The sequence below is a fragment of the Equus caballus genome, chromosome 1 (assembly GCF_041296265.1).
Source record: "Equus caballus isolate H_3958 breed thoroughbred chromosome 1, TB-T2T, whole genome shotgun sequence".
NCBI classification, from domain to species: Eukaryota; Metazoa; Chordata; class Mammalia; order Perissodactyla; family Equidae; genus Equus; species Equus caballus.
Window position 1 is genome coordinate 88,219,669 of NC_091684.1, and position 10,069 is coordinate 88,229,737.

The 10,069-nt window shown below is 43.7% G+C and overlaps 2 long non-coding RNA genes across 3 annotated transcripts; one reads left to right on the plus strand and one right to left on the minus strand.

Moving 5' to 3' along the window:
* Nucleotides 1-1,606: 1,606 nt before the first annotated feature.
* On the minus strand, nt 1,607-4,166 carry LOC111774665 (uncharacterized). Of its 2 annotated transcripts, none has more exons than XR_002809768.2 (3): nt 4,037-4,166; nt 2,623-2,817; nt 1,607-2,479 (listed from the first exon to the last, which is right to left on the minus strand). It is a non-coding gene; the product is annotated as an uncharacterized lncRNA (long non-coding RNA). The 2 variants fall into 2 exon arrangements; XR_002809767.2 differs by lacking the exon at nt 4,037-4,166 and adding an exon at nt 3,218-3,569.
* LOC111774663 (uncharacterized) lies at nt 2,894-8,962 on the plus strand. The gene is made up of 3 exons (XR_011423783.1): nt 2,894-3,006; nt 3,846-3,930; nt 6,124-8,962. It is a non-coding gene; the product is annotated as an uncharacterized lncRNA (long non-coding RNA).
* The last annotated feature ends 1,107 nt before the right edge of the window (nt 8,963-10,069 follow it).

Consider the following 10,069-nt stretch of genomic DNA (forward strand, 5'->3'; position numbering starts at 1 on the left):
GTTTACTTAAAATGTGTACAAAGGCAAATCTCTCATTTGTTTTTTGTGTGTGACACGTTCTTCCCGTTTCATTTTAGAAAACCTTTTATCAAATGATTTATCCTCTCTCTCAGTGTTTTTTGCACAGTGTCTCTATCGTGTGTATTTCTGGACTTTCTATTTTATTTCATTGGCTAGACATAGAATTGCACAGTTCGAGTTGTTATGGCTCTATTAAACGTTTTGAATTCTGTCAACACAAGTCACTTTCCTTTATTCCACTTTCCAAAAAATTCTGTCTGTTCTCATTTTTTCCTGCAAACGAACATTTGTCCTTTTGTTGAATTCCAAAAAAATAAAATCCTTTTGATTTTTTGTTGGCGTTACACTAAATATATAAATTATGTCAGAAGAATTTATGTCTTCCTATTATCTGTCTTCCCATCTAGGAAATTATATATCTCTTTATTTGTCCAAATATTCGTTTTTGTCCCTCATTAAAATTTTTATTTTTCTTCGTATGAATCCTGCACTTTTATTGTTGCGTTTATTTCTAGGGTTTTTATCTCGCTTTGCTGTTTTCAATCTAATTATTCTTTTAAATATATTGTTAATTGGTTATTAATGGTATATAGGAAAAGTATTGATTTTTTTTATATTACTATAATAATGGTCGCTAAACATCACAGGGTGAAGCAAGGAAAGGCAGGGCAGCCTGGCAGTTAGGAGGAAGGATTCTGGAGTCGGATTCCACCCACTCAAATCCCACTTGTGTCACGCACCAGCTGTGTGATGTTGGGCAGTGACTGAGTGACTCAGTTTTCTCACGCATGTAATGGGGTGATAAGAACACCTGCCTCCTAGGATGCAGGTAAAGTGATTAGCACAATGCCTGGGACAAAGTAAGCGCTCAATAAATGTTAGCTACTTTGTAGTTATTTAACGTCAGCAGTTAAATAATTTATCCGTGGTCACAGAGCTGGTAAGTGGCAGAGTTAGGCTTCAGATGTCAGTCCTGAGCCCTGTCCTTGGTTATCAAGCTTTATTGCCCCTCAAATATATATTTGATGAACAATTTCTTTTTAAAATTTTACTCAGGTTTCTTTAGATAGACAGTCATATAATTTGCAATACTTTTTCCTCTTTTTTGATATTTTTACTTATTTTCTCTGTATGTTTTATAACGGAACTTTCTAGGAAAATGTTTAAGAATAATGAAAGTAATAAACATCCTTATCAGTTTCCCAGTTTTAATGGGAATATCCTTATTATTTTATTGTTAACTGTGATGTTGGTTATTTGGTTATAGATTGGTTTTATTGGGAATGAATGTTGAATTTTACCAAATGCCTTTTTAGTATCCGTTGAGATTATCATTTTTTTCTCAAATGTTTCTGTGTGATAAACTCGATTATTAGTTTCTTCACATTGAACCTTCCTTGCATTCCTGGAATAAAACTTCCTTGGTATGACATGTTATTCTTCTAATATGCTTCTGGATTTGATTTGCTAAAACATTTTTAAGTTTTTTATCTGTACTTATCAATGAGATTGGTGTGTAGTTGCTTTTTTCGTTCTAGGTTCATCAGATTTGTTAACAAGATCACACAAATTTATAAACTGATTTGGAAAGCGTTACATATTTTAATGTGTTTTGCAATGATTTATTTAGTGTGGGAATCAATTTTTTGTTCTAAGTTTGAAAAAACTCACCCATAAACTATACACCTATCTGAGCCTTCTGACTTTCTTGAAAGCAGTCCTCCAACAACTTGCTTAGTATCCTCTATAGCTATTGATTTATTAAGGCACCTACTTCTTATAGACTTAACTTATATTTTCCTAGAAAATTCAGCTACATGCTGCCTATAAAGAGGCATACTAACTCATAAAAATGAAAATACTGGAGCAATTCACCAGGCAAACACAAACCAAAAAGAAAATAAATATTACAAAATTAGTATCAGTCAAATTAAAATTTAAGGCTGCAAAAATTGATGGGTCCCAGAAGGTAATATTTTGTTGATAAAGAATATCACCTTCAGGAATGAAATCAATAACAGGCATAAATTTTAAGTCCTAAGTAACATAGACGTGAAGTGTAGAAAACAAAACTTGTTCAAAGTATAAGTATTAATTGACAGAAAAAAGTGATAGGAAATCATAAAGCATTAACTCATTTCTTAACAGACGAAGGGGCAAAACATAAATGAGGATAAGGAGGTTGAGTAGCTTTCTCACATCTTCAGGTGACGAGTGGGTGAGCTGAGCTGTCTGGTCTCCCAGCCTGGACCCCAGGCTCCAGCAAGCGTCCATGTGACACAGCTCAGGTATACGATGTGAGCTCTGCCTGCCTCTTGTTGACCTCATGGAGTACATGAGAACGATAGCCCCAGCATGCACTGCCGTCAGGTGGCTTCCTCCCTGGGCCACATCCAGAGCGTTCATCACCATCAGTCTTCCCTCTCCCTGAAGCGATTTCCCGCCATTTATCTGGGAACTGAAATCTCTCAACATTAGGGAGACAGCTAGGCAGATCAAGAGTTGGGAGGGTAGTATTCAGGCTTCCTCAAAAAGCAAAACCCACTCACAGAGGCCAGGGGGCTGAGAGGGACTAGGAGATAAAGCCAAGCTTCTTCCTACCTTTTCTGGAAGTCACTTGGCTCAGCTTCAGGAAGTGAGAGAGGATATGCGCTTCTTCGTTTATAATCCAACTCTATCTCTCTTCCTTTTAATGGAATTTCCCTCCAACATCCCGCTGACTGTGCTGTGTCCCCTGACAAAGACAGCTCCTGAAACCTGCAGTATAATTCCCCCTCTGGCAAAGCTGATGAGGGCCTGAAAAGAACAGCAGGACAAGAAGGGTTGCTAAGGACCTTTCCTCTCACTTCCGTCAACAGGCTTATCCATGCCCCTCACCAGGCCCTCAGCAACCGATGCAGCTGCCAAGGCGGCCGCTACCGGTGACAGGCCTAGCAGCCTGCTCAGGAGGATTACGCTGAGGAAAAGTCTCTATTTCCTTCCAAGGTGAGGAGTTCAAGGTGGGGGAAGAAGGAGGGGAACAGAAAGGGACAGAACACATAAGTACAACATTAAATGTGGAATAATGTCGTCCTTATTGATGACCATTTCAAGGCTGTTGTCCAAACTGCGGGAAAAGAAGGGAGTGCTTTCAATGCAGTAGGAAATCTTTCTGTGGTGCTCTTGTTTATAGCAAGTAGGTGTGTTATATAAGGACCTGGCTCAACACCAGCCTCCTTCAGGAATCAGCTTTCTGGGATCCTTTAATTAAAGTACCAAGACACCATATTAAGATGAAAGACTTAGCAGATACGTGGACTGTGCCCGGCACCGCTGGTGGTCTGCCCGGAACTGGTGAAGGCACGGGAGAGTCCTGTCCCGGCTTGCACGGGATCTGGCTCTAACGGCTGCTTGGGAATTTTGGGGACAGCGTTGGGGGAGCTGGAAAGCCTGGGTGGGAGCTGTGGGCTGAGCTCCTGGTGAACCCCCATGCTCGTGAAATGTGTCTGTATCTGGATGCCTGTGGAAATACCCTGGATGAGCAGGCACCGCGGGGAGCTCCCCCGGGCAGTCACGCAGCGCACCTGCCAAGGTGGACGTGCCGTTACTCGGCCCGTGTGTTCTCAGCCTCCGGACGAGGGGCTTTCCAGGGCCCTCGCTGATCCCAGGATTTACTTTGTGTGCTTTTATTTCTCTAAGTCCGCACAGGCACAGGCTTCCACACTCCGAGCTCCTGTAACTCGGATCGTATCCACAATCCTGGAACTAAAGGCCTTGAGATATCTTTTCAAAGAGAAATGTATCTATATTTATATATTCTTATATCATGTGTTTATATCCCCAAGCACGAATGTGAGCCTCCCTCCTTTTCAAAGGCTGCCTGGTGGTGGAGAACCCACCGCACCTGTATTCATGGACCACCCCACTCATGTGAGTATTGCTCTCATAAGGCCAGGCTCCAATGATGTGTGGATACTCATGAGTCACATTAACAGTAACAACCCAGATTTCACAGGCTCTGATCACCCCAACACACCGGAGTACGGAATAGAGGATTTCAGTCCTCGGCGCCGCCTTCCAAGAATCTCTGTGGGCCCTGAAGGGCGTCTCACAGGTGCTCACTAGCAGCCCTGCCATTGTTCTGCTGGCTTCCCCACCCCCACCCCATCCCACCCCACAGAGAACATCCAGCTCCCCCCCACCCCTTGCCCAGACCCCTATGGAAGGGAAGGTAACAGTCCCCTCCCCCACCCCACGTGACTCTGGCACTCCCTCAAAGCAGAATGTTCCTGCCCCCTCCTCCCTGAGCCCTCCATGAATCAGCTCCTACAGCAATGCCTGCAGACCTTCTGGCCCGGGGATTGAGCATGAATTTACACTGCTAGGCCTGAGACAATTTCTGAGACAGATGCCACTCTGGCCTCCCCATTTCAGTTGCTCCCCCAGCTACCTATGCCTTCATCCTCCAGATGAAATCACACACAAAATGATGCTGCCTGAAGCCACGTGTGAGTTCGCAGGTCAAGTTTGTCCAGATTAGGACTCAGACAACATTCTTACCTTCTGGCTAGTCAAAAAACCCCTTGAAGGGGAAGGACAAAAACAAGCAGATGCTAGGTTAAATTAAGGAGCAGGAATAGTCTTTTGTAGCATCTTTCCTTGCATTTGGGGGCAGCTCCTTCTTCAAGGATAAGCATTAGGGACTATCACTGGGCTATCTCTTTAGTTCTGGAAATACGTGCCCGTCAATGAATCCAGAATATTGGATTGATATTCCCTACAAAAATGATCAGCAAAGAGGGGTCCATTCTGTTCTTCCAGTGATCTATAGAGTCAGATCAGATCTTATTAAATTTATCAGCCAGATGATATAGATACGAGGATCTTTCAATGACATGTGTAACGAAAATTCAAAAAAACTTATGAACGAGTTCTGTGAGCTATCTGATTGGCCCATGCACTTGGCAAGGGGAGGGGTCCTCTCCAGACAAGGCCTGGGGTTTTCCTGGAAAGAATGTGGCCTTGATTCTAATCCTGGTCACCCATACTCTCTGAGTGGTCCTGGGCAATTCGCTCCACTTTTCTGAGTTTCTTTTTTCTTACTTAGAAACTGAAAAATCTCGCTGGATTGTGGTAAGGATTGGAGAAGACTTAACAGGCACTCTTGGAACCATTATTTAGTCTGGGAATACTTTTTGGAGAGGAACCACATGAGCCATATGCTTATCACCATCTCCACGTCTGTATCTCCTTTTCTCTCACGCACATGTGCATGAACACAGGCATGCATATGCACACACACACATGTGGATAAGACTGTGGACTCTGGACCCAGACTGCCAGGGTTTGAGTCCTGGTATCACACCGTTCTCTCTTGTGACCTTGGTCACTTAACTTATGAGTGTCCCTTTCCCCCATCTGTTAAATGGGGACTATTGTAGTTGATATGAGGATTAAATGTTATGTATTAAACCATTAGAACAATGTCTAGCATATAGAGAGCATACATGGGTTAACTATTCTTCTTCTTATTATTACTATCTATTATTCACTATTCCCCTGGCAGGCAATGGGGGAGAGGGGACTCTAATGGTAAGAAACCTGAATTTCAGTTCTCACTTCCACCCTGACCTCTGTCTGTGACCATGTATACACTTCTGCCTTCTATTTACAAGACTGCTTTCCTTTCTAGAGCAGCTGGTACAAGTGGGTCTGCTGGGCACCTGTGACCTAATTCCCTCTCAGGCTCCCTTAAGACTCACCTCTTCTAGGCGTTAAGCACCCCATTTCCCAAAGAGATTATACTCAAGCAGCACAGAAACAGTTTCTTTGCCTCAGGTGGCCCCATGGAAGGAGAGGGCCACTCTGTACTGGAGACCTCTCTCTCAATAAAGCCAGCAAAGGAAAGGGCCACTGCCCGGAGGATGCATATTTGCCTCAGTCCATCCCAACCATCCTAGCAGAGTCTCCCCCTGTGAGGAGAGTTGGGTCTGCTTGACCAAGGAAGACCAGCTGTCACCGCAGCCAGAGTAGCTCTGACTGACCTCCTGTCTGCCCCATCTGTCAGCAATCCATTAGTAATCCCATCAGTGACCCTGGTCCTATCGCATCTCTGCTCAACAGGACTCCCGGGAACACCCATGGACCAAGAACGATGGCCACCCAGGCCACCTGGAAGGGTGGCCACTGCAATGACAGGCGGGCAGCACGGACGCTGAGTAACAAGTGGTGTGGAGGGTGAGCCCTGTGGGAAGACAGGAGGGAATGCTCTGGGGCAAAAAAGGGCACTATGAGGACAGAGAGGAAGACAGGAAAGATGGAGGGGTTAGACCTCCTCTCACCATTGGCTCTTCCTCGGGAGACCTGACAAAGGAAGCAGGAGGAGAAGCAAGTTTCCTCTGACTTCTCTAAAGCAAGCGTTCTCCAGAAAAGAGAATCGATGAGGCTGGTTAAAGTGGATAAACTGTCTGATGTCCATCCAGAGAGGTGTCTATTAATGGATGTAAGATGGAAAGATGAATCAATGGGATCAATTAATATTTATGAAGAGTTGAACTAGGCAGAGTGAAAAAGGCTTGTGTCCTGGACACAGAAGGGAAAGGGTTGTGTGCTATAGGATGGATTTGTTTGGATGAGGTCTCTGTTTTAATCACTGGGTAATCTTATAGAGCAAAAACATCTGACAGAGAAATAAAATCTATATCTAGAAGTTATTAACTTTACGCAAAAGTGCTGTTACTACCGATTTGTGTGGACCATTCCATCTTAAAAATAACTTTGATTTTGTTCAGTCAGTTGTGGTGGAAAAGGAGCTCCAAAGGGTAAGGAAGTTTCCTATAAAAAGAAGCCAAGATATTAAAATTACAGTTAAGAAATTTAAAGAGTTACTGATTTTCCTCCTTTAGGTGAAAGGAAATTTACAAGCAGGAGAGAAATTAAGGACAAGAACAAGTTCTGAGGATAGAGTTTCGGAGACAGGAACTCTAATTACACCAGAGCAAGAGGAGACTGCTTCAGGAAATTTCTGAAAGGTTAAATAGGAAAGCTGAGGGTCAAAATCATACTGTGACGAGAATAAAGAAAGAAGATGTGTTTGCAAGGAGGTAAGCTGGGTAATCGTGAAAGGAAGGACGATGACAGAGAAGGAAACCTGAAGACCCAAATAAATAATAGAAACCTAGACCACAAAAGATGCTGAATACAGTGCACAAATATTCAGGTGTGGAAAGATAAGTCAGAAGCCGAAACACGGTTACCATTATCATGCAAAGGAATGGAACTCTTAGCAAAAATAAATGACTTAGCATGTGACCAATGCTTCTTTTCTTAGGTAGCTTGGTCTGGAGAGAAAAAGCTGATAATCACCCCCTATCAAGGGTTTTCAGCCCATTTAAGTGAGCCCTACACACAGGAGACACAGCAATGATTGTTGACCATTGTTATCTTCCAAAGAATAGAAACAAACTGGTCTTACACAGTGGAGTTCGTTAGTACTCCCCAACGCAGACTAGAAAATACTGGAAAGAAGTCTCCTGAGGACATTAGCAATGTTTGTAAACGTGTGCAGGTACGTGTTGACTATGCGATCACTCTGGACTGGAAAATGGTTCTCAGCAGATCACAGCATGATTTCTTTTTCACAGTTGAAAACATGAATATTATTATAACCAGCTAAGAGCAGGGAGACATGGCGGGCGAGACTGACAGATATTACAACTCTTAGGAGAAGAATTAGAAATCAATCTAGCAACAAATATTTACTGCGCATCAGAGTATGCTAGGCATCGTGAGAAATAATACCTCCATAGCTGATAAAGGCTTTCCAAAGTATGTCTGCAGTTAATTCGCACATTTCCGTGACGTGGGTATTGTCAGCCCTCTTCGTTAATGAGAAAAAATGAGATTCAAAGAGGTTAATTGAATTGGAGATCTCCTGATTTCTGGTTTTATATCCTTCTTGTGTACTTTCTCAGTTTCACTTCTGATTCCATCGTTTCTTAGCTGATTTACTTGAAGGAGTTATTCATCCTCTGTATTCTCAGTCGTTAAAATGGAAACACTAATACCTACTGCGTAAGGTTGTTGAAAGGATTCAATGAGGGAACATGTATAAAAATGCGGGACATGGTGCCTGGCCCATAGTAGGTCCTCAGCAAAAGTTGGTTTTCTCTCCCTTCTCTTTACAAAGCACAGTGGTAGATGGATTAAGCCGTCCAGCATGGATAGCACAACCTAGCAGGCACAGCATAGAGAGATGTCCCAACCCGGGCAAGGTCACCTGCCCACCCGTGATTTGGCGTCAGGCAGGTGAGTCCTCTTGGGCTGCAGGGGCATTGGGTGAGGCCTGGGAGGCAGAGGGACTTGAGCAGAGCCTTGCAGGAGGAATGGGATTTGCGTAGGTAGAGAGATGGACAAGGGTTGAACGGGTGGAGAGAGAGAACAGGGACACCAAGGCGAGAAAAGCCTGGGATGTGCGTGAAGGACCCAGAGCTGCTAACCAGTTTGCTAAGCAGTGGGCTAGTGCTGGGCAGTGAGAGGGGGTAGGAAGTAGCTGAGGCTCTCCTGGGGGGAACGTCCATGCTCAGGCGTTTCACCTTGATCCTACAAGTGAAGGGGAGCCAGTGAAGCTGTGTCAACTTGGAGCCTCATCTATTAAGATGAATCTGGTGCCAGTGTGTAGAATGAACTGTCAGGGAAGAGGTGGAAAAACAGGGACATTTCTATTTTATACACAGAGAGAGTGCTTTTCATTACAAAATATATATAATCTACTTAATCCCGTTTTAAATGGCTTGGACATTAATTTTACTCTTGTAATCGATTACAGGGGTTTAAAACTGCTGTGTTTTTGCTTTTGTGACATATTATGGTCATATCTGAAATTCATTTGATGTTAAATCAAGAATAAGACTCTCAATTCTATTCTTGTTCCTATGGTAAAATATAATCTACTTTAAGGCAATTCACTTTGTCATAAACTTTCCAGGAACGAAACTTGATAAAAAGCAGAGACTCACCACACATGACAATATTAAATCTATACTCAACAAGCTTAAAAGAATGACTGTAAGGATGGGTAATTTGCAAGAAAAAATACAGACTTAACTATGTCAGGAAATCATACTGAAGTTTGATATCTATGATCTATTTTGAGATATGGAATCATGTTATATATTTGAAAAAAAACAAAATCCAGGGGGCTGGCCCCGTGGCGCAATGGTTAAGTGCGCACGTTCCGCTTCAGGGGCCCGGGGATTGCCGGTTCGGATCCCGGGTGCGGACATGGCACCGCTTGGCAAGCCATGCTGTGGTAGGCGTCCCACATATAAAGTAGAGGAAGATGGGCATGGATGTTAGCTCAGGGCCAGTCTTCCTCAGCAAAAAGTGGAGGAATGGCAGCAGTTAGCTCAGGGCTAATCTTCCTCAAAAAAAAAAAAAAAAATCCAGTAAGGGCCCAAATTATGAAATGAATTTTGTTTTCAAAATACAGACTGGAAGTCCAAGATCAAGTGCTAACAAGTCTGATTTCTCCTAAGGCCTCATTCCTTTGCTTGCAAATGGCTGCCTTCTCACTGTGTCTTCCTGTGGCCTTCCCTCCAGCACATGCACATCCTTTGTGTCTCTCCCTCCTCTTATAAGGACACTCGACCTACAGGATTAGGGTAGACGTTATGACCTCATTTAACCTTAATTGCCTCCTTAATGGCCCTATCTCCAAATACAGTCACATTCTGAGTACTGGGGTTTAAGACTTCAACCTGTGAAATCGGGGGAAGCGGACACAATTCAGTCCATAGGTGTTGGCCTTAAGGAGAATTAGGGATGTGGTCAGGTCATCCACCCAGATGGAGATACAGCGGACCAAGGGGGTCTGCTACAGGTGCTCACACGCTGGGCCTTGGCCACAGCGCAAGTGCAGGTTTGAGGGCACTTGGGTGCCTGAATCCCAACACTGGGCTGCTCCAACTGTGAACAGCATTCCTCTGAACCCTGGCTGCTTACTTGGAGATATTTTTAAGTGTCCCCAGTTTTTGGAAAGGAAACTGAGCATTCCCTCTGCTCTGGCTCC